At 45.0% G+C, this 24,933-nt stretch overlaps 1 protein-coding gene across 16 annotated transcripts in view; it reads left to right on the plus strand.

Annotated features, from left to right (window-relative positions):
* Positions 1–24,933, plus strand: part of TNS1 (tensin 1) — a 338,276-nt gene that overhangs the window by 127,146 nt on the left and 186,197 nt on the right. Inside the window, exon 1 of one of the 16 annotated variants that reach the window (XM_056808044.1) lies at positions 9,938–10,212. The exons of the other annotated variants lie outside the window; for them this stretch is intronic. The gene's annotated coding sequence lies outside the window, so the exon portion shown is untranslated. Of the gene's footprint in view, positions 1–9,937; positions 10,213–24,933 lie in introns of those variants that run through there. 16 annotated transcript variants of the gene reach the window in all.

A 24,933-nucleotide genomic window follows, 5' to 3' on the forward strand; every position in this document is an offset into this window, starting at 1 on the left:
TTCCCCAAGAAAAACAGCAAATGGAGACCCAAGGAGTCAACACAACTGAACTATGAGAAGAATAATATTCTACTTTTGGAGCTTCTTCTTCCTCCTCCTCTTCCTCCTCCTCCTCCTCCTCCTTCCAACTCCTCCTCTTCTTCCTTATGGAGGTCAGCTAGTCCAACCCCATAATTTTACACATGGAGTGGAGGAGACTCTGAAAGATGGAGTAACTTGTCCAAAGCTCCACAGGTCATAAGCATGTCATAAATATACATGGAGGCAGTATTTGGATCCATCTCCATGGCCAGTGTTTTGTCACTGCCTTCTGTGATGTTGGACTCCTTGTAGAAAGACTTCAAAATAAACACACTGGAATAGAGATGGGTACCTTTTCATCCTTTGCCTTTTATACACTTTTTGTTTTTTTCTTTTATTTTCTAGCCTTTTCTTTTGGTTCCCTTGAAGAACTAAGACTTCCCAGAATCTTCCATGGAACCCCTGGATTCCACATATTGTGAATGGGGGTTCTGTGAATAAATATGGACAAGAGTATTATTTTTTACTTTAAAATATTAAATATGAACAATGTATGCAACACAACTATTTATGATGTGCAATAATTTCCCAGTATGAATATGTTTAATTTCTTCTTTTTTACTCCAAAATTTTCCTGACTCACCTCTTCCCTTTTACCCTTTATCCTGGAGCTGATGCATATTCCCAGATTCCACATCCAACGTTTATGGACTTTTTCAGAATATTTCAAGCCTAAAATTTGGTCCAATTAGTATAGAAAATATGGCTATGGCCATAAAAGTATCTTAAGGCTATTTTCTGTTCAAGCTGTAGTTTATTCTTTTTTTCCCCTTCAGCCTGCCTTTCTGTTGTCTCCTCTTACACTTCTTTCTCCCTTCTGTGTGTGTCTTTTCTCTGGATTGTGCTAAGATGTCATGATAGCCTCCCATTTTTGATGACCAAAAGTCTATGTATTTGTCTCTAGATTAAATGTTCCCAGAATTATTTTGTGTACTTGACCAACACGTACTGCTATTTTCAAGGAGTGACATCCGTGTCTGTGAGTTCTTGGCTATGAGTCTGTCATAATGACCTATAGCTGAGACTAAAGTTCACAAGATCCTTGGAATGTGGATGAGCAAAACATATGCCCATAGAAGGGCATTAGGTGATGTTATGGAACTTTGGATAATCCTGTCAAAATAGATTTGAATCATGGCATTCTCATCCAAAATATTAACTCCCCCTCCCCTCCTAGTTTGTCATAAGCATAACTTCTGTGTCAGTATTTGAATGATTAATAACTATGTTGAATAATATAGGGCAGAGGACATCTAGATGGCCCAGTGGACAGTTTGCTAGACTTGAAATCAGGAAGCGTTTGAGTTCCAGTATGGCCTCAGACACTTACTGGCAGTGTGAACCTGAGCAAATCACTTAGCCTCTGTTTTGCCTCAGTTCCCTCATCTGTAAAAAGGGGATAATAAGAGCACCTACTTCCCAGGGTGGTTGTGAGGATCAAATGAGTTAATTGTAAAAAGCTTAGCATAGTGCCTGGCATATAGCAGGTGCTTAATAAATACTTGTTCTCTTCCCTTCCTCTGGCAAATGACTATGGATTGATACTGATCCAATAATCAATATACTTAGAGAATATTCAGCTAGTTAAGAATTTATCTAGCCATACTATTATTTAGTTATTCATTTAGTTATTTAGTTAACATTCTTCCATATTTCAGGATATCTTGAATGCCTCAATGCAGTAAAAATACAATGTGTCTGTAGCATCCTTCCAGTCTACCAGCTTGATAATTTGATAACAAGTTGATATCGTTTATTCATACTGAACCTATGCTAGCTTCTGGGATTACTGCTTTCCTTTCTAAGTGTTTATAAATCATCTCTTTTGTTTGTGGTTTAGCATTTTGCATTAGGATTAGAGAATCTGAGGGCGCAGAGACTGCAGTAGGACAATAACAGCAGAAGAAGCAGAGGACCAGCTACTTTTGAGTTAATGTCCATTTTCCCTTTCACCTTTTCTCTTCTCTTCCTACCCTTGCTCAGTTGTCCCAACTCCCTCTTTCTCTCTGCAGCCACACTGAGAACCAGAAGCTTGGATGTGGAAGGGGTGAGAATTTTCCTTTGTCAGGGGATGGGGTAGGAGGTGAGCAGAAGTCAGACAAACTCTGGGGCTTCTCCTGAACAATGACACTCACCACAGGTAAAGGAGATGTAAATATTTATGCAAATAGGCATGTAAGGGTGTCCCTCACTCTCCTGGGAGGGTGTCCCTGACCCTGTGTCAATCTCTGTACTTTATAGATGACAAATAGGAAGAGGAAGTTAACAATGACCAGGGCTGTAGAGCTTGGAGTCCAACCATCAGGAAGGAAAGGGAGGAGCTGGGGACAGGCAATAGGGACAGAATGCTGGGGGCAAGTAACTTTGAAGGGAGTCCTGGAAGCTGGGAGGGCCATAGGTCGGCTCCTAAGAGAGAAGCATTGTGGGTGATGGTTGCCACTCACCCTCTGTATCAGGTAGGTAGGACCAAGCTGAGCAGGATGGCTTTGGAACAGTATCAAAATAGCAGCTGAACATCCCTCTCTCAATCCCTTGTTCTGCTTCCAGCCTGTGGATTAATTGAATAGTGACAGTCTTTCTCTGTCTCCTCTTCCATCATGGCCCACATTACCCACCAACCTGTGCGATACTGAGGTTGGAGATGATAATGTTGCTAACAATTCATGTTTCTGTGGCACTTTTCTAGTTCACAAAGGACTTTTTGCAGCACGCGCCTGTAAGGTACAAGTACAAGTCGTGTTATCATCCCCATTTTCTAGAGGGGAAAACAGTTTATGTGACTTGACTGTGGTTTCACAGCTGATCTATAACAAATCCTGTATTAGAACCTAGGTCTAAGACCCTTGCACCCTACTGCACCATAGTTTTTCCTGACATCTTCCACCTTCTCCAAGAGCCAGTGTACTTAACACCACCACTCCGTTTGAGAAATATTTTTCAGCTCTTTAGACAATGGACAAGGGGAAAATAGAGGGAGTATCAGTGACTGTACTGAACAGGGTCAGCTCCTGAGGGCATTAGGGAGATACATGGGTGGTCCCAATTGTCTACGGGTACCAGAAAGAGGTCAGGATCCTGGGCCTAGGAGTGGGAGCACTGTGGTCTTAGAACAGTCTGACATGATCTGGGACTCCAGAGAGCTGGCTGTCCTTGGCATGGAAGAGCAGGTGAAGACTAGTGTCTCCTCCTCAGCTGTCTTTTCTCAAGACAGTGACTACTCTTACTGCCCTTTGAGCTTGCAGTTTCACCCAGACTGCAGAAAAATTGGACCCCTCAGACAGCTGCAGGGGATCCTGGGTCAGAACACCCACCAGGGAAGTTGCTGGGGATACAGAAGCCTTCTGTCCTGAACCTCCCTGCTGCCCCCTTCTTTTTTCTTTGTTTCTTTCTTGTTTTTTTCCTCCTCCCCTTTTTTTCTCTTTCTGTCTCTCTCTGTCCCTCTCTCTCTGTCTCTGTCTCTGCTCTGTCTCTGTCTCTGTCTCTGTCTCTCTCTCAGCTTCTTTTCTGCCTGGCCTTACCTACCCCAAGACCTTGTTCTAATTTAGCAAGGTCTGACACTCCATGACTGTCTTTCTATTCTTACCTCTATCCAGTCTTTCTCTTACCATCTTAAGAAACAAACAAATAAGCCTTAGTGCTTCTCTCTCTGTGTCTTTCTCTCTGTCTCTGTCTCTGTCTGTGTCTGTCTCTCCCCCTCTCCCCCCTTTCCTTCTCTCTCCCCTTCCTTCTCTGTTTCTGTCTCTTTCTCACCCTCTCTGCCTCTTCCCTTCCCCCAAGTCTCACTGGTCTCCAATTCTTCAGTTTTATGAGAAACCACCCAACCTACCCCGAATGGATGAACCACAACTGGAACCAGATGTGCAATTTAGTGTAGCAGAGAAAAGGGGGAGGAGAGAAAAGGGGACTGGATTGGATTTGAGAGGTGGAGAGGGAGATGGGGGAGAGGCAGGCTCAGGAAATCTTGAGTCACCACTGGTTGAGAAGAAGGGGGAGAGGTGGAGCTGGAGAAGGGGAGGAGGCAAAGCAGGGACAGCTCGGCTTGGGGACTCCCTTTCCCAGAGTGAAAGCAGCTCTGTGTCTGTGCATACATACATAAATACATACATACATATATATGGGGCGGGGGAAGAAAGGTTGATGGAAGTGTGGAATGCCTGGGAAAAGTTGGGGGTGGGAAATGAGGGTATTGGGCAACTTTTGGAAATATTGCCCTTTTTCTTTGAAAATCTGTGGCTATCTGTTTCTCTCTGAGTGTAGTGTCTGGAAACATGGTGGGTCTAGCAGAGTCAGAGCATAGACATCTGGGTTCCATGACTAGGTGTTCCCAGTCTTCTTTTCTGCCCATGGTAGTTAGTTTAGGGTGGGGGAGCCTTCTTGGCAGTGGGAAGGGCAGGGGCCTCTGAGAACTTTCCCCCCTCCAGTCTGCCTTGAAGCTGCCGAATGATGGAATTCCTCACAGTCCAAGCAGGTATTAGGCAAATGTTTTCATTCCTGTTGTCTCTGTGTTCCCACAGATGCAACCTGAGCTTCCAGAAGGCAGGAACTGTCTCTGTAATTTTCTTTGTACAGCTCTGTTTATAATTAAGCAATTAATAAATTATTTTTTAATGATGATGGTGGGGGTGGGGGTGGGGGGTTGATGTGGCAGCTGGGATGAAGAGTGTCCTGTTGGTCAAGGGAAGAAGAAAATGTTTTGTCAGTGTAGTAAAATGGAAAAATAAAAGCATTAGGCTTAGCCACAAAGGATCAAAGTTCACATCTTGACTGTGGGTAGAGGGTATTAATTAGCACTGCAGAAATCTAGGCTCAGAAAAAAGTTGGTCTTGTCCAGAAGTAGTGCCAGAGGCAGACTTTGAACTTGAACAGTGGATAGAACATTGGACATCTTCCCAAGTTTAAATCTGGCCTTAGATACTTACCAGCTGTGCAATCCTGGGCAAGTCACTTAATCCTGTTTGCCTCAGTTTCCTCATCTGTAAAAATGAGTGGGAGAAGGAAATGGCAAGCTATTCCACTGTCTTTGTCAAGAAAACCCAGAATGGGGTCATGAAGAGGCATGACAACTTTCCTTTGCAAATGTTGAACTAGGTCTTTTGGGTATTCTAGACCCCTCTGGCAGTCTGGAGAACCCTGTGCTCCCCTTCTCAGAATAATGCTTTTAAGGGCACAAAATAAAATGCATCGAGTTACAAAGGAAACCACTCACATTAAAATAAATATGGCATTGTTTTTCCCCATCCAAATTCACAGATTCCCTGATGTCCATGCGCTTGTGGACCCCAGGATAAGAATCCATGCTTTAAAACAATTCTAGTATTAATGTCAGGTATTATTATTAGCAGCTGTGGCCCTCTGCACATCACTTACCTCTGTGAGTCTCACTGGTGAAATGTGGATGCTACTTGAATTACTCACCCAACAGGGCTGTTGGGAGGAAGTACTTTGTAAGCACTACCTAACATTGTGTTGGCATTATTGTTATTATTATCACCAAAGTAGTTTTTTTGAGTCCCCCTCAGTTATGAGAGTCTTGGATGCCTGGGAAGGAAAACCCCAGTGTACTACTGGGGCAGAGTCTCAGAATCTTACATTTGCATCTTAGAGATCATCTAATCTGAACTTCTCCCCAACCCCACAGGTGAAATAAAGGTAGCTGGGGAATGTCAGTGAGGAGTGGATACTGTGGGTGAGCTGGAGATGATTGAAGATGGCACAGTTGATGGAGTGCTGGACCTGGAGACAGAAAGACTCATCTTCCTGAACTCAAATGTCGCCTCAGACATTTACTAGCTCTGTGACCCTGGATAAGACACTTAACCCTCTTTGCCTCCGTTTTATTATCTCTAAAATGAACCGGAGAAGGAAATGGCTCTAGTAGATTTGCCAAGAAAACCCCAAATGGGGTCACAAATAGTGAGACATGACTGAAAAATGATGGGTCAACAAAAGTGAATGGGGAGACAGAATTGGCGGCAAGGTACAGATATCAAGAATGAAATGATAGGATTTTCCTGGAAATGCTATTTATTTTCTGATTTTTGTGCAAGGTAGCCTATTTCAACCATGGATCTCTGGCAGTCTGGGGAAGCCTAGGGATCCCTTCTCAGAATAATGTTTATAAGTGCATGAAATAACATATTTTGGAATAGAGTTAACCAAATATTAAAAAACAAAACAAGTTCATGAATCCTTGGTTAAGAACTTGACACAGAATTTTCCTTAATTTTAAGGAAGGTTACGAAGCCACAAGAGGCTCTGAGGGATAGATTATAATAATAATCATAATAGCTAGCATTTATATGTTGTTGATGTTCAGTTATTTCAGTCATATTGACTCTTTGTGACCCCATTTGGGGTTTTCTTGGCAGAGATACTGCAGTGGTTTACCATTTCCTTTTCGAGCTCATTTTCAGATGAGGAAATTGAGGCAAAGAGGGTTAATGATTTGACCAGGGTTACAGAGCTAGTGTCTGATGCTAGGTTTGAACTAGGGTCCTCTTGACTTCAGGCCCAGTATTCTATCCATTTTGCTTCCTAACATGTTACAGATTTATATCACTACAAATATTTTTATCATAACAACAACCCAGGAGGAAGGTACTATTATTATCTCTATTTTACACATTAGAAAATTGAGGCAGACGTAAGGTTAAGTGACTTGCCCAGGGATAAGCAGCTAGTAAGTGTCTAAGACAGGATTTAAACTCAGAATTTTATTCCAGGCTTAGTATCCTACTATGCTATTCAGTTGTTAGGGCAGAAACTTGGTACAGCAGAAAGAATGCTGGGTCTAGAGTCAGAGGATCTGGATTCAATTTCTGACTCTTCGCTACCTGTGTGCTCTTGGATAAATCATTTAGATTCACTAGGACTCAGTTTCCTCATCTATAAAGTGAGTGGAATAAACTAGATACTCTCTCAGTGTTCTTGGTTCCATTAAAATGCAAATCCTTTGAAAGAAGGAATTGTTTCTTTCATTTTGTTAAGATACCAGTTTAATAATTTCCATCCCTCTATCTTTCTTCATTCAAAAAAGAAGTCTTCCACCTTGAAGGGGAAATGTTTAAGGAAAGTGCTTTCTAAAGTTCAAGTGCTTTAGAAATATGAGTTGTTATTAGGCAAGGGTAGAGATGATCTGTGTTTTCACTAATAGATAATATTTTATCTGATAAAGTATCTGATACTTTACATATGTCAACCAGTCAATCTACAAGCATTTATCAAACCCTTTCTGTGTGCTAAGCATTGTGGAACTCATTGGATCCTCACAATACTCCTGTGCCAAGGAGTGTGGCACAGTGTCTGGCATAGAGTCAGTGCTTAATAAATGCTTGTTGGCTTGTCTTGTTTCAGTCTCTATTTTAGGAATGCAAAAATTATGATTAAGTTCACACAACTAGCAAGCAGTATAGCTTAGAGTAATACACACATCTTCTTTTTCCAAACTTGTAGAATGAGGAGTTGAGCACAGTTGGTGTTTAATAAATCCTTATTGGTTGAATTGAATTATAGATCTTTCTAGACCACACCTAATAATATCTCATTGGGGATCTGTTGGTGTCACTGTGGTGGGGACAGAGGATGAAAACTGAGGCTGAGATTGACAGAGGAAATGGAAGGTCTCTTGACCTTATCAAAGCTTGACACCTACCTCAAGCTTTAGAGCACAGGCTTTGAGCCTTTTTAGGGACTCTCTGGCTTCTGGTTTCCCTTGGTCAAGTCCATGAAACCTGTGGACCCCTTCTCAGAATCATGTTTGCTTCCTACATTGCTAATTGAAGGAAATGCTACATTTTAGTTAGAGGATTAGTGAGAAGAATTTTTTTTAACCCTTACCTTCCATCAAGACTGTGTATTGGTTCCAAGGCATAAAAGTGGTAAAGCCTAGGCAATGGGGGTTAAGTGACTTGTTCAGCATCACACAGTTGGGAATGGTCTGAGACCAGATTTGAACCTAGGACCTCCTGGGCTCTTAATACACTGAACCCCCCAGCTGTACCTGAAAGATGTGTTTTTTTCCTCCATTCAAGTTCATGGGCTCCAGGTTACCAACCTCTGCCTGACCTCTATTGATAGACAGATAAAGGACTCATTAACTATTTACCATATGCCAGGCACTGTCCTAAGTATCAGGTTTGAGATAGGACAATACAAGGGGAACTGGGAGGAGGGTGAGGATGGAAGGTACAGGGAAGAGGGGAAGAAGTCTAGAGAGTGAGTTGAGCCAGAAGTTAGGTGAGCATGACTGGAACTCCTCCAGAAGAGGTAGGCCAGGCTAGGGACTCACCTGTGGATCAGAAGGTATCCATAGGTTAGAGAACTACTGGTGGTGGTGGTAGTGAGGTTCAGAAAGTGAATTGAGCTAGGGCTAGGTATATTCCCTCTATGCTTCCTACCCACTTGGAAAGACTGCCACATTATTCTCCTCCTCCTTCCCCCCCCCCCCACTTGACTCTTTCAGTATGTTCTGAGATCCTACCTTTAAAGCATAATACTAAAGAGAACTTGGTGGCTCATTGGATAGAGATCAAGACTTAGAGATGGGGAAGTTTTGGGTTCAAATCTGATCTCAGACAAGCCTTAGCTGTATAACCTTGGGTAAGTCACAACCCCAATTTTGTCTAGCCCTCACTGCTCTTTTGCCTTGGATCCAATACTTAGTATTGATTTTCAGCTAGAAGGTAAGAGTTTCTTAAAAGAAAAAAGGCATAATACTCTAGTAATGATAATTCCTTACATTTCTATAGAACTTCTCACCTTTCACAAGTACAGCCTCAATGCATGCATATAAACAGACCTGTGAAGGAGGCAGGGTTTATTTTACTGATTTTATAAGTGAGGGAAAGAAAGGACTAGAGAATTTACTGACTTGCCCAAAATGATATAAAGTAGTGGCAGAACCAGAACCCAGGTTCCTCACCTCCTAGTCAAGTGCACTATAGCCATAATATGCTGCCTTCATGGAGGTGCAATTGAGGACTGGGGAGAAAGATGGAGGAGCCATTTGCCCCCTTTTCCGATCCGTTGTGACCTTCTTGCTCCTCCACCTAGTCAGTGTGTTCAGAGAACAAAAATCTAGGATGTGGTGATGGATGGTTATTTGTAAAGCACATAGTAGGTGCTTAATAAAAATGTTTGTTCCCGTCTGGTCTCAGACACTTCCTAGCCATGACCCTGGGCAAGTCACTTAACCCCGATTTCCCAGCCTTTGCTTCTCTTCTGTCTTAGAATTGATATCAGGACAGAATGCAAGGATTTTAAAAAGTTTGTTCCCTTCCCTTGTTCTGGCAAAGGCTCACTATTTAGGAGAGGGGAGGGGGAGCTGGAAAAAGCCCAAGATTTGAAGTTCCAGCGTCTGGCTCTGACCCTTTCTAGCTGCATGACCATTGGCATATGGGAATAATGCTCAGCCTCATGAGGTTGTTTTGGGAAAAATGATCTGAAAACCTTGAGCCACTCTAGAAACGTGAGTTCCTATTATTGTAAAAGCTTGTTTCCCCCCAGTCCCCAGGAACCTTCCTCCTCCCTCCTTCTGCTGATCTTGGATCCTTCCCAGCAGCTCTCTGCTAGGTCCCTTCCCGAGATGTCTAAGGCTCCGAGGCCTGCTCTCTCTAGGCATCCCAGTTCCTTTCTGGCCCCTTTTGATTAGGCCAACCGATCCTCAAATGTAGCAGCAGTGGGCAGAGATGAGGCGTGGAAAGCCAAGCCCCCCCCCCCTCCCCCCCCCCCCCACGGCGCTGGGCGTGTGCGTTGGCCTTGGCCGGAGCTCTGTCTGGGCTGTGCATGGGTTAAAGGAGGTGGGGAAGCAGGAGGCTGGCTGGCTGGCGGAGGAGGAGGAGGAGGCGGTGCGGAGTGGGAAGTGAGAGCAAGCAAACGGGGCTCTCCTCTCAGTTGCTCCCAGCTGTGGACCTGGGACCAACTCCGCTCTTTGCTTCCCCACCAGGCTCACTCCCTCACTCAGTCCCTCACCCTCCCTTTTCTCTCATCCTTGGAACCAGCTTCCCCCTAATGCCAGCTGCTGCTGCTGCTGTCCACTCCCCATTTTAGCAAGCTCCCCTTTTTTCTGCTGCCCCCCGGGAAGCTCCAGCCCCGAAGACCCACCCACGCCCAGTGGCTCCTGTGCCGGGAAAGGTGAGTGGTCAGGGGGACAGCTGCTGGAGAGAGAGGGAGGTGGAGCCAGGCTGCTGAACCAGCTGGGGTGGTGGCTTCCAGGTAGTCCTGGGGAAATGGCTAGGGAGGCTGAGCCTGGCCTCTCGGAGTGGACAAGTCCTTCCAGGGATCAACCGGCCGGACACTGGGTGGGACTGCTGCCCCCACGACATGGACACGGGATCGGGAGGTGCAGTGTGCCTGTGGGGGGACGTGTGATGACTTTGGGGGAGTTTTGTCAGTGGGGGAAGTTGGTGGTGTCTGGCTGCTGGGATTCAGCCCAGAAGGAAGAGAGGAGCTCCTGTCATCGTGAGATGCCCAGAGGGAAAGATGAGATCTCCCCTCCTGGCTTGTTTGTTCCACACTGGGCATGGCTGTGGGGAGAAGAACCAGAATGCGGGATGTGCAGTGAGTGTCTGCCTCACTTCTTCACTCCCTCTTCTAGTTCCCTTCTCCCTTGAGCCCTGGCTCCTGCCCCTCTACAGTTCTCTCTATTCATGCTCCCCACTCTGGGGAAGGAGGTCTTCCTCAGGGTAGGGTGGGAAGGAAGACAGGGAAGGGTTAACGTAAGCTTCACCTACCTTTTGCCCAGCTTAGATGCCTGGTTCCATGGTCCCTTGCCAAAGGGCATAGGCTGGCATGGGGGTGTCCCATTACCTTCTCTTTCTCCACCCCTGCCCCCTTCTTTACCCCTCTGGGCAGAAATGGCTAATCCAGGTGGTTAATGAACAGACATACAGGCAGCTGCCTTCCAACCCCCCATTCTGCCCTCCCTCTCCTCCTCTGACCCTCCAATGTTTAGCTCTTCCCCACCCCTCACATACCATTTTTTTCCCCTAAGGAGGCCAGGAGAGAGTTAACCTCAGGCTGGGCGTTCTCACCCCCCCCCCCAACTTTTGTTGTCCCCCATTTCCCTCTCCCCCCCCCCCCATCTAGGGAACAGGGCCAAGGCTGCCCCAGCCCAGATGTTTTTAGGCTAGGGCGATGTTCCTAGAAGAGGAAATTGGGGGGAGGTAGGGGGATGATTGGGAGGAACCCACTGGGTTCCCCCTATAATACACTGGTCTTGAGATTAGAGATAAAGACTTAGGGATGGGAGGTAGAAGGGAATGGGGTGGGGTGAAGGGTAGGAGTTAGAATAAAAGGAGAGGCAGGAAGAGTACATGGTGAGAATCCAAAACCTGGAAGGGAAGGGCAGGCAGCTGTTGGGATGAGAGAAAGCAGCTTGCAGATGGTTAGGCAGAGAGTCTGGGAACTAGGATTCCTGGGTCCCCTTGGCCTTTTTTCCTTTCTCATCTGGGAAATAGAGCTTTCCCCCCTCATCTTCCACCATCTGTGTGAGAGAAACAGGGACCTGGGAGGGTGTGGTGGTGATGATAATGTTAAAGATGGATCTGAGAGAGGTAGAGGAAGATGGTCCCGGAAAAGGGCTTCTTCCTTGACATTTCTTTGAGCTCCTTTCCCCATATGAAAAAACTCCTAAATGTCCTGGGGTATGGAAATATGGGGGGCTTCGGGTTCAATTTTGGTCCTGGAGTTGATTCCTCCATCTCCCCCTCCACATCTGACCACATCATAATAATAGCTCCATTTGCTCCCCTCCTTCCCCTCATTTCTCTATCTGAGAATGTAAGCTCCTTGCTCAGAGGGATCATTTGATTCTTTTCTATATTGGCACTTGATGAGTGTTTAACCCTGAAGATTTCAAAGCACCTTATGGACAGGATCCTATCCATCCTTGATCCCATTCTTAGGGGAAGAGTAAAGACCAAGGAATACTAGAATGAAGAGAGTTGAGGAGGCAGAGGTGCAAGACTAGTCACAGGATGATATTTTACAGATGAGGAGACTGAGGTCCAGAGAGTAGATAGGGTTTCTGTGAGTCCAAGTTTGCTTGGGATCCTCCTTGATCTCTGATCTTTGGACCTGGGATTCTGATGCACGCCCCCTTCCTATAATCTGCTGCCAATTGTGAATTGTGAACAGTGCTCCAAAAGAGATGGGGCAAGGAATTTCAGCCTATTTCCTTTGATTTAGAGGCTCTATCTCCCATGTTTCCAGGATAAATAGAAGGCAAGGATTTTTTGAGGGACTGAGAGTTATAGGGCTTATGATACTATAGATGTGGAGTGGGGGGTCTGGACCTTCTCCTGGACATTCTTTAAATGTCTCTCCCCTTCCCAGTTCTATTTCCTGTTTTCCTAATTCTCTGCTCCAAGATTTCCTCATGCTTTTATATTTTCATGTGCCCCCACACCCCAAATTCAGTGTCCCATTAGTGGGGGAAGATTTGTTTAGAGAATATAAATTTGAAGCTTTTCTTTGATGGCTTAATCGAGTATGTGTTCCTTGTTTTGCGTTGGTGTATGTTCGAGGAGGTTGTTAATATTTTGTGACCATTTGATTCTTTGATGGTTGTGACTCAGATTATGTTCACCAACTGTTATGGTCTTCACTGAGAACAGAGCAAGAAAAGGGAGGAGGGGCAGGAATGATAGTCTGGCCAGAGAGAACTCTTACCATGAGGGATAGATAGAAGGAACAGAGATAAGAGAGTAACAGTGGACTCTGGCCAGAGCCATAAGTAGCAATTTTGGCAACAGGGAAAAAGAGCACTAAAACTGCTTTCCACTCAGCTTGCAGTGGAGAGACCCCAGAACACCAGAGCAGTAGAGTGCAGCCCCCAGAATAGGTTGGAGAGGCTTCTGTTAGATGAACGATCAGGGCTGAAGGGTAGAGTTAAAGGTAAAGACAGGGGCTGAGGTCCAACCTCAGTTATTTCTGTCTGTTGAAGCAGCTGCCACTGCTCTCAAAACTTCAGCCTCTTTATCCTTGTTAGGGATATGATGGTGGCATCTTTTCCATAGGAGATGAGATTGAGGTGTGAAAGAGTTACTTTCTTTTGGCCATAGTGTCTTTGAAAATAATGTGTTTGGGCTCAAAAAAAAATCTGACTCCTTCTAGCTTGAAATCCTGTGATGCCACGGCTGGCATCTTTCTCAGGAGATGAGGCAGAGGAATAAAAAAGCCACCTTTTTAGGCTTCAGTCTGCTTGTTTGTGAAGGGATGGGGATGTACAAAATGGTCTCTAAGGTTCCTTTCAGTTCCAGTCTTCTCTGGATTTATGAAATTAAGGACTTCAGTGGAGGAAAGAATTTTTCTGGCCATGGACCTCAGGATGGATGGCATGTGGGTCAGATCACAGAGATCATGAACTTGGAGCTGGACAGGATCTTAGAGACCTACTTCCAACCTAAATTTACAGATGAGGAAACGGAGGTAATTCTGGGAAGGCAGCCTGCTCCATTAATCTCATGGCAGTTTGTCCATACATGATTGAAGTGTGTGAGTTTGGGGGGGGAGGGCAAGCCTCTTATCCAACCTCTGGGCTTAGATCTGCCTTCTCCACCCAGTCCTCTTCTCGTCTCTCCTGGGGAACTGGCCAAAGTGGCTCAGCTGTTGAATAGAAGCAGATAGAGTTGGGGAAGCAGGGCAGTAAGATCTTGGAGATCCAGGATGACTGTAGGGTTAGTTTTTTCTTCTGAATCCTGAGGGGACATTGTCCAAATAGCTGTGATGGTCACAAGGCAACTAGGAGGTAAAATGACTTTGTGTTAGAAAGATCCGAGTTCAAATCTTGCCTTTGAAGTGGTGTGATCTTGGGCATGTCATTTAGCTTCAGTTTCCTCTTCTGTAAAGTAAAGCTAATAATTTTACCCACCTCACAGGGTTGTCATTAGGACCTAATGAGATAATAGATGTAAAGTGCTACATTAAATGTTAGCTATTATGGTGATGATCTTGGTGGGGTGGTGAATGGATTGAAGTACTTTTCTATCTAACTCCTGCTTATTTCAGGAGACTGGAGAGGGTCTTTCTCAGGGATTCTATAATGCCCCCCCACCCCAATTGGTTTTTCTAGCTGAGGACCAGGGATAAATCTCCCCAAACCCTAGTACTCTCCATCTACTTTTCTGCTGGTTCTCCCTTACCCCACCCAAATGGATGATTTCTGCAAGCCAAGCATTGAAAGGTCAATGAGTCATATGGCAGGTCTCCCTGGGTGGGTCCTTGGCATTCTTTGGGACCCTGGGCTCCACCCTCTAGTCCCTCTTCAAGCTCAGCCTTCCTACCCCTCAGGCCTCTTGGCTATCTCTCCTTTTCTTTCATGCTGCTTCTTTGTGATGTCTCCTCTTTCCTTCCTTTCATTCAAGGGATGGAGTGGTGAGCTCAGGGATCATGCTAGTTCTCCTTCCCGTTCCAGGAAGGGCTACCCTTCAGCCAGTCCTGGCAGATGAACTGATCACTTATTCTCCAAGGTCTTTAGGGAAAGGCCCCATCAGTTTTCTAGAGGAAAGTCTCCCTGACATTGAGCCTTAAACCCCTTGTGCTGCTCCCAAAACCATTTGTGTGTATGTGTGTAATTTTGGATCTCAGGAACATGCTCTGTTTCTTTGAAGTGGCCATGATCTTGATGGAAGGGACCTTAGTAACACCTTGTTTTTCGGACGTCTGCCTTCTCCCAAAGGTCTTTCCCAGATTCTGAAGGAGGCTAGCCAAGGTGGGAACTGCCTCTTCTTCCTTGAAAAATTTAATGGAGAGAGAGAGAGAGACAGAGAGACAGAGAGACAGACAGACAGAGACAGAGAGACAGAGAGAGAGACAGAAACAGAGACAGAGACAGACAGACAGACAGACAGACAGAGACAGAGAGAGAAAGAGACAGACAGAGAGAGAGAGAGAAAGGAAGAGAGAGAGAGACTGACTACTGGAGGTAGAGGTAGGAAGAATAGACTCTAGAAGTCAATTGAAGGGTTCCAGTCAAATAGATGGGGGAGCAGGATCATGGAGTTGACCCAGAGTGAGGACTGAAACTATGACATTCAGGCTGCTTGATATGTGGGCATGGCTTGCTCATGAGTATCAAAGCAAATCAGAAAAAAACAGAGAGGCTGAGGTTTCTAGGGAAAACTGAGTCAAGGAGCAGTTGGGGCGGGGGGGGGGGGGGGGGGAGATAGGATCCCATATCCTATGATAGGTGATGAAAGCCTCTCTTTCCTCCAAATGGAACATATGAAGAGGAGAGGGATCAAACAGGATCCCTCTTCTAATCCCAGTGGAGAGCTGCCGTAGAAATTTTTCAGGTGTTGGAGAAGGCTGGGGTCAGAGTCAGATTAGGAAAAGGGACCAGGTAAAGAGTCAGTTCAGCTGGGCACCTGGGCATGGGAAGCAGCTGACTCCCCCTTTTTGTTTAGCCTCTGTGAGTCTGGCTCTTACCTTTGTGGGCTGCCTCACTGAATCTCCCTCCAGTTTCCTTCCAAGCCATTATGTATTCAGAGACTTGGGCACAAGCGAGCTGGAACCAGGGTGGCTGTGCCAATCTTGTGGGCTATGACCCCCTCCTTCCGACCCCTCCCCCTTCTAATATGCACAGTCACGTCTTCTCTCCTTGCTTCCCAACCCAAGTGGCTTCAAGTACTTTCCCATCTCTGGGGTAGGGAGGGCTGGAAAGGCACAGAGAATCTGATTGGGGGCACCCAGTCATGTCTGCCCCTGAGAACAGACCTGTTTCTGTAACTCAGGATACTTGTGTTGCCTGGCTGCCTTTTCCACCTACCCCTAGGACTTTTCTAAGTGATTCTATGTTTTTTTCCCCTTCAGCTCTTTGCCTCAGTTTCTCCTAGGAACCTCCTTGCCTTTTCTTCTTTGCTTTGATATTCATAAATCATAGATTTAGAGCTCGAAAGTGATCAAAAGGTTGTCTTGTCCAATCCCTTTTTTTTTTTTTACAAATGAGAGCCCCCTCTCCCAGGTTAAGTGACTTGCCTAAGGTCCTACAAGTAGTAATGTAGAGCTGAAATTTGAGTAGGGGTCCTTTGATTTCAAATCACTGTTTCCACTCCACCAGGCTTCCTTCTAGCCTTTGGGTTTGCCATTGTGTAGGGTGTGTGGAAGACAGTGGAAAGAGAGTTGGGCTGATGTATCTTCCAGCAGGGCTGGGCTTGGGCTATTCAGTAGTCCAAGTTAGTCCTTGGCGCCGTGTCCTCTGAGGGCCATACTGGGACTGTGTAAACATGCCTTTTTAGGGCTTAGAGCTGGGAGATGGGGAGCAGGGACAGCCGTGGGGGAGGCAGCTGTATGGAGAGAACAGCTTCTCCCTAAGGGGTCTTGTGGAAAAATCTGGGAGGGAGGGGGAAAAAGGAGAAACAAGGGCAACGAAGAGCTTCCAGAAAGCCTTCTGCTCGTCCCTCACAGGGGTCTGCACTGTCCAGTGGGGGATTCTGGCTTCTGTCCATGGTTGGCAAAGAGTCCCTGACTTGGAGAGTCCAAGGTGACCTCTCCTTCCTCCAAACACCCCAGATTCCCAGCCACTCTAGCCCTGGCATCCTGTTCTGTGGAGGGGAGCTTGTCCTGCTCCAGGCTTCTCCACTAGATTATACACTGCTCCAGGGCAGGGACTGGGGTCTTCCAGTTCCCTCCTTCTCCACTGCTACCTCACAGAGCTAAGTACTTGTTGCCTGAGGAGGGATGAAGGCAGTACCTAGAGTGTAAGGATTAGGGTGCCCTAGACTCTTCAAAGCACCTGATTATTCTGAACTCAGTTTCCCCATTTCTAAATGGACAAAGCCAATGGAGAAAGGATTAGACGTTAGAACACCTGTGTGTGAGGCCCTTATCCACCATGTATTGTGGCCTTGGGCAGGGGATGTCGCTTCTCTAAGCCTCAGTTTCCTCCTTTGTAAAGTGGGGTAAGTTTGTCTTCTACGAGCCCTTCCAGGCTCAAATACGGCTGTTTCCCCCCAGAAGGGGCTCCTTAAAGACGGTCCCTCCATACTTCCATCTACTCAGTCCCTCTGGCCCCAGGGGTGAGAGATAGATGACCTCCAGAGGCCCTCTCCAACCAAGGAGTCTTTAGCATTCATGTTTATAAACTGGCCTGAGAAAGTTGCCATGCACTGTAAACAAGAAACACTATTATAAATCAGCCAAACTCTTCCTCTTTGGATTATATCCCACCCATAAGCAAGAATTATGGAATAGGAGAATCGCAGGCGAGCAAGGATCTTTCAGAGGCCATTTCCTTCAGGACCCTGTTTCTAGGCAAGTAGTCACTTAACTTCTATTTGCCTTAGTTTCTTGTCTTTAAAATGGGAATAATACAATGACACATGTAAAACCCTCATTCCTCATTGGCTAAGGGGAGGGGGGGGGCTGGAGGAAAAGAATATGAGTCATATAACCATGGAAAAATATTCTAAATTATTTAATTAAATAAAGATTTTCAATAAAAAATAAAGTAAGATTTTGAGCTGTAAAAAAAATAAAATAAAAGGGGGATAATAATACCATTTACCTCTTAGGTTATTGTGGGGTATAATGGTATAACATAATGGTATGTAATTAGAATTTGCTCCCCAGGACTCTCCTATCCAGAATCCCATTTACATGCTCATGCTGAATTTCTAACCCTTTGAATGTAGGGACAATATGTTTGATGTAACCCCGCCCCTCTCTCTCTTTTCCTGGGAAGGCGATTGTGGAGATTGGGTGAGAGTTAGGCGGGAGAATTTTATCCACATGGTTTTACTTAGGCTTTATACTTTTGTTCTTTTGTTTCTCCTGTTTCAAGTGATTAATAATAAACCTTATAAAATATAATACTTGGAGTTATTGGACATTAATTTAAATCTAATGATGGTATAACATAAGTAAAGGGCTTTATGAATGCTGACTATTGTCTGGCCCTCAGTTGAGCCAGACAATGGTTTTTGAGCCCATCTTGAACCCTATTCTCACCTGTTATAATACTAAAGTTGCTGCTAGAAAATGCTTTGAATCCTGAGAGTATTCTTCTTCTCTTGCTGGAAGCTGGCCGCCATCTTAGTTCTCCTGGGCTCTCTTTGGCTTCCCTCTCCAATAGTTCCCCGACCCTCACTTCTCATTCTTGTTGGCCAGCTAGCATTCCCACATGGTAAGAATTCTGATTTCTTGTCCCTGCTCATGGAACCTCTATCTGGACTTAGGTGGAACCCACCTCTCCTAACTGCAGTCCATTCAGAGACACCACTAACGACTTTGGGTAGCTTTGGGAACAGGATAGGCTCTGGGGAATAATGCCAGCAGCTAGGAATATTTCCTCCATCATTTTGGCCCAGACTCTGTTTCCCCAGCACCCATCCCTTCTTTTGAATGATTTCTCCTCTTAGCCTTCTTCCATTCAGAGGGGTGCAGCTATCTGCCTTGAGCCTCCAGAGGTCCCTCAGTAGATTTAGTTGGCAAACCAACAGATGTTTATGAAACACTGATCTGTAGGCGTCAGCCATTTACTCAGCACAGTGGAGAGGTGACCCTAGAGGCCAAGCCCTGGAAGGAGCCACCAAACTGAGAAGGCTTCAATTATGTAAAACTACGTCCATGGTCCAAGCACCAAGATAGTGTCCTGCACAAAGTAGCTACCTAATAAATGTCTGTCAAACTGAATTGAATTAACTAGCCCAGCTCTGTTTGAGGGACCTCTCCAGGAGGTTGACTACTCAATTAGCTCATCCTAGCCATGAGCAATTGATGTTTTCCCAGTTGTTTAGAGCTCGCTTTATTTGTGTGAAGAGTGTTTTGTAGTTATGTTCACATAATTCCTGGATTGTTCTTGGTAAGTAGATTCCCAGGTATTTTATATTGTCTAGAGTGATTTTAAATGGAGTTTATCTTTCTAACTCTTGCTGCTGGATTTTGTTGGAAACGTAGAGGAATGTTGATGATTTATGTGGGTTTATTTTGTACCCTGCAACTTTGCTAAAATTATTATTTCTACTGGCTTTTTAGTGAATTTTCTCAGATTCTCTAGGCATACCATCATGTCATTTGCAAAGAGTGATAGCTTGGTCTCCTCATTGCCTATTTTAATACCTTCAATTTCTTTTTCTTCTCTAATTGCTACTGCTAGTGTTTCTAGTACAATGTCAAATAGTAGAGGTGATAATGGGCATCCTTGCTTCACTCCTGATCTTATTGGGAAGGCTTCTAACTTATCCCCATTGCAGGTCTAATACTTGCTGATGGTTTTAAACATATACTGTTTATTATTTTGAGGAAAAGACCTTTTATTCCTATAATTTCTAGTGTTTTCAATAGGAATGGGTATTGTATTTTGTCAAAGGCAAGAATTCACATTCTAATAGAGAAGCCAACACATGCAAGGGAAATGTAGCTTCCTTGGGCCTCAATTTATCCATCTGTAAAATATGGATTCTGTGATATCTCAGGGATGGATTGTGCCTTGCAGGGTGGTGGGCTAAATGAACTGCCCTCCTTACCCACAGAAGCTTTTGATTTGAATCTGAGGATGTTGTTTTCCATGTTAGTTTATATTGAATTTACATGTTCTTTTGATGTCAGAGTTCACAAAAGTCCCTAGGGGCTTGCTCTTTTTCCTGCTGAATTTGATTATGATTGGTCTGGCTTGGGGGGAAAAACCCAACAAAACCCCAAAGCCAACAACCAGAACTCTTGGGTTGAACCTCCTCCTTGCCCTGGGGACCCTCAGATCAATATAGGAAATTCTGGACCAGGAAGGACAGAGTTCATTCTCAATCCAGTTGCTGAGGGGGTTCTCTTCCCTCCCTCCCCAACAAAAGGGGTCCCTGGCCCCCCTCATTCAACCAGGAACTTTCCCTTGCTCCTCCCCAGTGCCAAGGTAAGGGGGAAATCAGTAGACTGATCTCAGATGGACAGATGGACAGGTTCTAGACTAGATGTAATCAGCTGGTATTTATTAATAAGCAATAGTCACCTTGGTAAGCAATTTCAGCTCATGTGAGACATTTCCCACATTAAGGTAGGCTGGAACTAGGTAAACTCCCTCCCAGCTTCCATATTTTCTGAGCCATGGTCCTAGGATCATAGCTTTAGATCTAGAAAAGATTTTAGAGGCCAATGCAATCTCGCTATTTTACAGATGGGGAACTTAGGCTGACGAGAGGTAAGTTGACTCATCCAAGGTCCAACAGGTCATAAAGATGAGAGCCCAGATTTGAATTCACCTCCTAGAGCTGAAACATTTAGTGCCTTTTCCAACAGACTACACTGCCTGCGAATATTCCGGTTCCGTTATTCTGTACTTTTTGCTTGTTTCCCTCAATCAGACTCTTCCTTTGAGCCCAGACAGTGAACTTCACCTTGAGTTGACCCATTCTCCCCCCTCTTCCCCCCCCTCTCTCTACCTCTGGCAGGAAGTTGCACTGATTAGGTCCCTAATCACAGGCAAAGACTCCCAGCAAAAGACAGACCTCCCTGCGCTGAGCAGGGTTGCCAAGGGACCAGAGAGGGGATGGTCAAGGAGAGAGGGGTGCCTTCCCTATCTCTGTTCTTGTTTCTGTGGGACGGTGGTGGGGTGTGTGCCTCTGTTTAGGGGAAGTGAATATTTCGGGGTGGGAATATTTCTTGGGTACCCTGTTAGCATCCATCTCTGGATGTGGGCAGTAGAGGTATTGACTGATTATGGTGGCAGGGCCCATGGAACTGGCTTTGAGAGAGCAAGCCGCAGAAATGGCCATTGGCCTTGGCTAGCTCCCATCCTAGGATCCCAAGTCTCAGGGCATAGTCATTTATAACAGGATTTGATTTAGCACATGCCTGTGAACCCCAGAGTCTTGGATTCAAGGGCCCTGCAATAGCTTTACAAGCTGGTTTCTCTTCTGCTCCCAAGATTTTTCTCCTAATCTCCCCAGATTCATGAGGATGGGAAATCTACCTCCTATTTATTTAGGCTAAAAGGGTTCTGAAGGAGTTCTGAAGCCAGAACTCCAGACATTAGCTAGAGACTTGGAGAGGCTGTGGAAAATGGTCATGGTCAAGGCAATGGGGAGCCCAAGCCGATAAGGCATAACTTCTTTTTTTTAAATCCTTACCTTCCATCTTAGATTCAACACTCTGTATTGGTTCCAAGGCAGAAGAGAGGTAAAGGCTAGGTAATGGAGTTAAATGACTTTCTCAGGATCACACAGCTTGGAAGTGTCTGAGGCCAGATTTGAACCCAGGATCTTTCATCTCTAGATCTGGCTCTCAAACCATTGAGCCACCCACCTGACCTTCTCCTAGGGTATTCTTAAATGCATATCACCTTCTTCCTCCATGGAGGCTCAAATAAGATAGAAAAAGGCTGAGGCCAGTGATAACTGCTCAAGAAGACATGAGATTCCTTTTCTTAGTCAACAAGCATTTATTAAGGGTTTGCTCTGTTTTAGGCACTGTGATAAGCGCTAGATAAATAAAGAATGTCAACAGCAGTCCTTGTCCTCAAGGAGCTTATTATATTCTAAAAGGGGAGGCTTGTGCCAATAGCTCTGCACAGACAAGGAGAGCCAGCCTCCTGGGTGGGTGGATGGAGAGACATCCAGACTGAAAGTGGCTGGTCCTAGGCAGACTTCTACAATCTGGAGGTGGTGGAGTAACCAAGAGGAAGAGGCTGGGCTTGGGGTCAGGGAGACAGAGCCCTGAATTCTAGCTCTGACACTTCCTGGCCGGCCGTGTGACCCTGGGCTGGTCACTTCATCTCTGTTTCCCTTCTTTAAGATGGAGATAATACCACATGTTGCCCTACCAAACTTATATGGTTGCTTGGAATAAAATGTGTTGTAGACTTTAAAAAAATAGGATTTGTTATTCTGAGGACTATTTACTAACCATCTTCTAGGTATGAAGCATTTGGGGAGGCTGTAAGATTGTAGATTTAGGACTGGATGGGGTCTTAGAGTCCTTCAGGTCTGAGGAAACTGAGGCAGGCAGAGGTTAAGTGATTTGCCCAGGGTTGCCCAGCTAGTAAGTGTTGGAGGCTGGATTTACACTCATCTTTCTCCCTTAAAATCTGATCTATCTATCTATCTATCTATCTATCTATCTATCTATCTATCTACAGATATATAGATATCTATAGATATGTCTATATATCTATATGTATATCTATAGATATATATGTATGTATGTATGTATGCATGTATGTATTTTTAATCCTTCCCTTCCATCTTAGAATCAATACTATGTATTGGTTCCAGTATAGAAGAGTGGGAAGGGCTAGGCAATGGGGGTTAAGTGACTTGCCCAGGGTCACACAGCTAGGAAGGGTCTGAGACCAGGACCTTCCCTCTCTGGGCCTGGCTTTCAATCTACTGAGCCACCCAGCTGCCCCCTTAAATTCACTGTCTCTCAAAGGAAAGTCCCTTCCCTCAAGGAATGTACAGTTCAGGGTCCCCAGTCTTTCTGAGTGTCTTGGGTTGCCCCATTTGGCCATCTGATATAACCTGTGGCTCCTTCTCAGGATAACATTTAAATATTTTTAATTTTTTCTGCATTGTACATATATGATCACATGAAACCTATTTCTGTATTATTCATTTTTGTAATAATCTTTAAAACCAAAACTCCAAATCACATACCCAAATAAACAAGTGATAAATCATGTTTTCAATAACATTTAAAAAATAATTGAATGAAATGCTAAATTTCAGCTAATGGTTGGTGAAAATGAAGATGGTTTTCCCATTCAAGTTGAGGCACTCTTTGCAATCTCTCCATAGAGGATCCCTGGTTAAGAATCCTTGGAAGGATTGAATTTCTCCAGGGCAGTCTAGGTGTGTCTTTTGTTTTTCTTTGTATCCTCAGAACTTAGAAGGTGCTTATTAAGTGTTTATGACTGACTTGGCAAAATCTAGAAAGCAGAGTGGGATGATGGGAATAGATTGCATCTATAGAGTGCTTTCAGGTTTGCAAAGCACTTTACATGGGTTATCTCATTTGATCCTTACAACCACCCTGCATGGTAGGACCTGCACTTATCCCCATTTTATAAGTCAGGAAACCGAGGCTGATACGGTTTGCTGAGGGACTTGAACTCAGGCACACAATTAGAAAATGGCTAAGGTAGAATTTGAATTCTGCCCTTGGCTAGCCTTTTGAGCTCACTGGAGGGAGGCTGAGGCAGGGCTCCCCAAGGGCAGAATTCCCTCGGTTTGGTGGTATGGAGAGGACAGGCAGCATGGCTGAGAAGTGGAGGAGAGCAGCGAGATGGAAGAGCCTTGGAAAGAATTTGTCAGGGTGGATGAGGTCCTGCCTCTTCCTTGTTGCTTCTGCTGGTGCAGAGGCTCTTCCTGCCAAGCAGAGCGTGGGAGTGGAGGCAGGACCCCCGCCAAAAGCCAGATTCCAGGAGGGAGGGCAGGGAGGTGAAGGAGGGGTGGGCTAATGGGGGAGCTCAGAAGGAAGAGGAGGAGAAGGGAAGAATTGTCCACAGTTGCCATCTGGGATCCCAAGAATCCTTCTCTTCCCTGGGTCCCTCCCCCTCCTTCCTCTCCTGCAAAAGCATGCAGACTTTTAGAGCCTTTGGGTGTCATCTGTCCAAAGAGAATGACAGGAGATGGGTACCTGTCTGCTCAGTTAAATAGTTCTCTTCAATTAAACTGCAGCTACCAGGGATACAAAGTCAAAAAACAATGGCTGAGGGGCAGCTAGGTAGCACAGTGGATAGAGAGCCAGGCTTGGGAGTTGGGAGGAGTTGGGTTCAAATATGACCTCAGACCCAGGGCAAGTCACTTAACTACAGCTGCCTACCTCCTCCCCTTGTTCTGGTATTGATTCTGGGCCAGAAGGTCAGGGTTTAAAAAGAAAAACCAAATCAGAACAATGGCCAAATCAAAGCCTGTTCTCAAAAGGCTTCTATTTTACTGAGGTTTCTTGGAAAGGAGGTTTCAGAGAGCTATCCTGGCAGAGACTTCCCTAGATTCCTTTAGCCTGAAAGGACTTTCTTTCTTTCTTTCTTTCTTTCTTTCTTTCTTTCTTTCTTTCTTTCTTTCTTTCTTTCTTTCTTTCTTTCTTTCTTTCTTTCTTTCTTTCTTTCTTTCTTTCTTTCTTTCTTTCTTTCTTTCTTTCTTTCTTTCTTTCTTTCTTTCTTTCTTTCTTTCTTTCTTTCTTTCTTTCTTTCTTTCCTTCCTTCCTTCCTTCCTTCCTTCCTTCCTTCCTTCCTTCCTTCCTTCCTTCCTTCCTTCCTTCCTTCCTTCCTTCCTTCCTTCCATCCATCCATCCATCACATACTATCAGGAAGTTTCTCCTTATGCTAACCCCATTTTGGTTCTATCTTTACTCCTTTCCTTCTCTAATGCTGCATTGAAAAGATGGGTACATGGATTTTCAGACTATAGGAAAGGATAGATTTCAGGAGGTCCATGGATTTAGATGTAGGAGAAATGACATCTTTATTTTTCCTGACCTCCAACTGAAATGCATTTTTATTCCTTCGATTAAAAATTTTGAAACATTTGTGAAAAGGGGACCAAATAGGGTTTACAGAGAGCAGAGGGGTCTGGGACACACCAAAGGTTAAAGACTCTGATAGAGGGCCCCAGCCATGCCCCATCTCCACTTAGGACTATGGAAAATAAAGGATGAAAGCTTACAATAGGAGGTATCACTCAGCATGTCCTGGTGTTGGATGGGGCTGGGAGGCTGAAGGAAGCTCTTTGAAGGGAGATCTTTCAGAACAAACAGCATTGCTAACATGGATGGGCTAATGGAGAAGCCTTGCACTTTAGAGGCAGGCAAGATGGCCACTTGGGTGGTGGTTTCTGGTCCCAGCATTTCAAGCCAGTCAGGGATCATTCAAGACAGAGCAGAGACAAACAGCTGTCAGGGTGAGACCCTGTTGGGAGAAAAAAGGTG

Source organism: Monodelphis domestica, chromosome 8 (genome assembly GCF_027887165.1).
Source record: "Monodelphis domestica isolate mMonDom1 chromosome 8, mMonDom1.pri, whole genome shotgun sequence".
Classification (NCBI taxonomy): Eukaryota; Metazoa; Chordata; class Mammalia; order Didelphimorphia; family Didelphidae; genus Monodelphis; species Monodelphis domestica.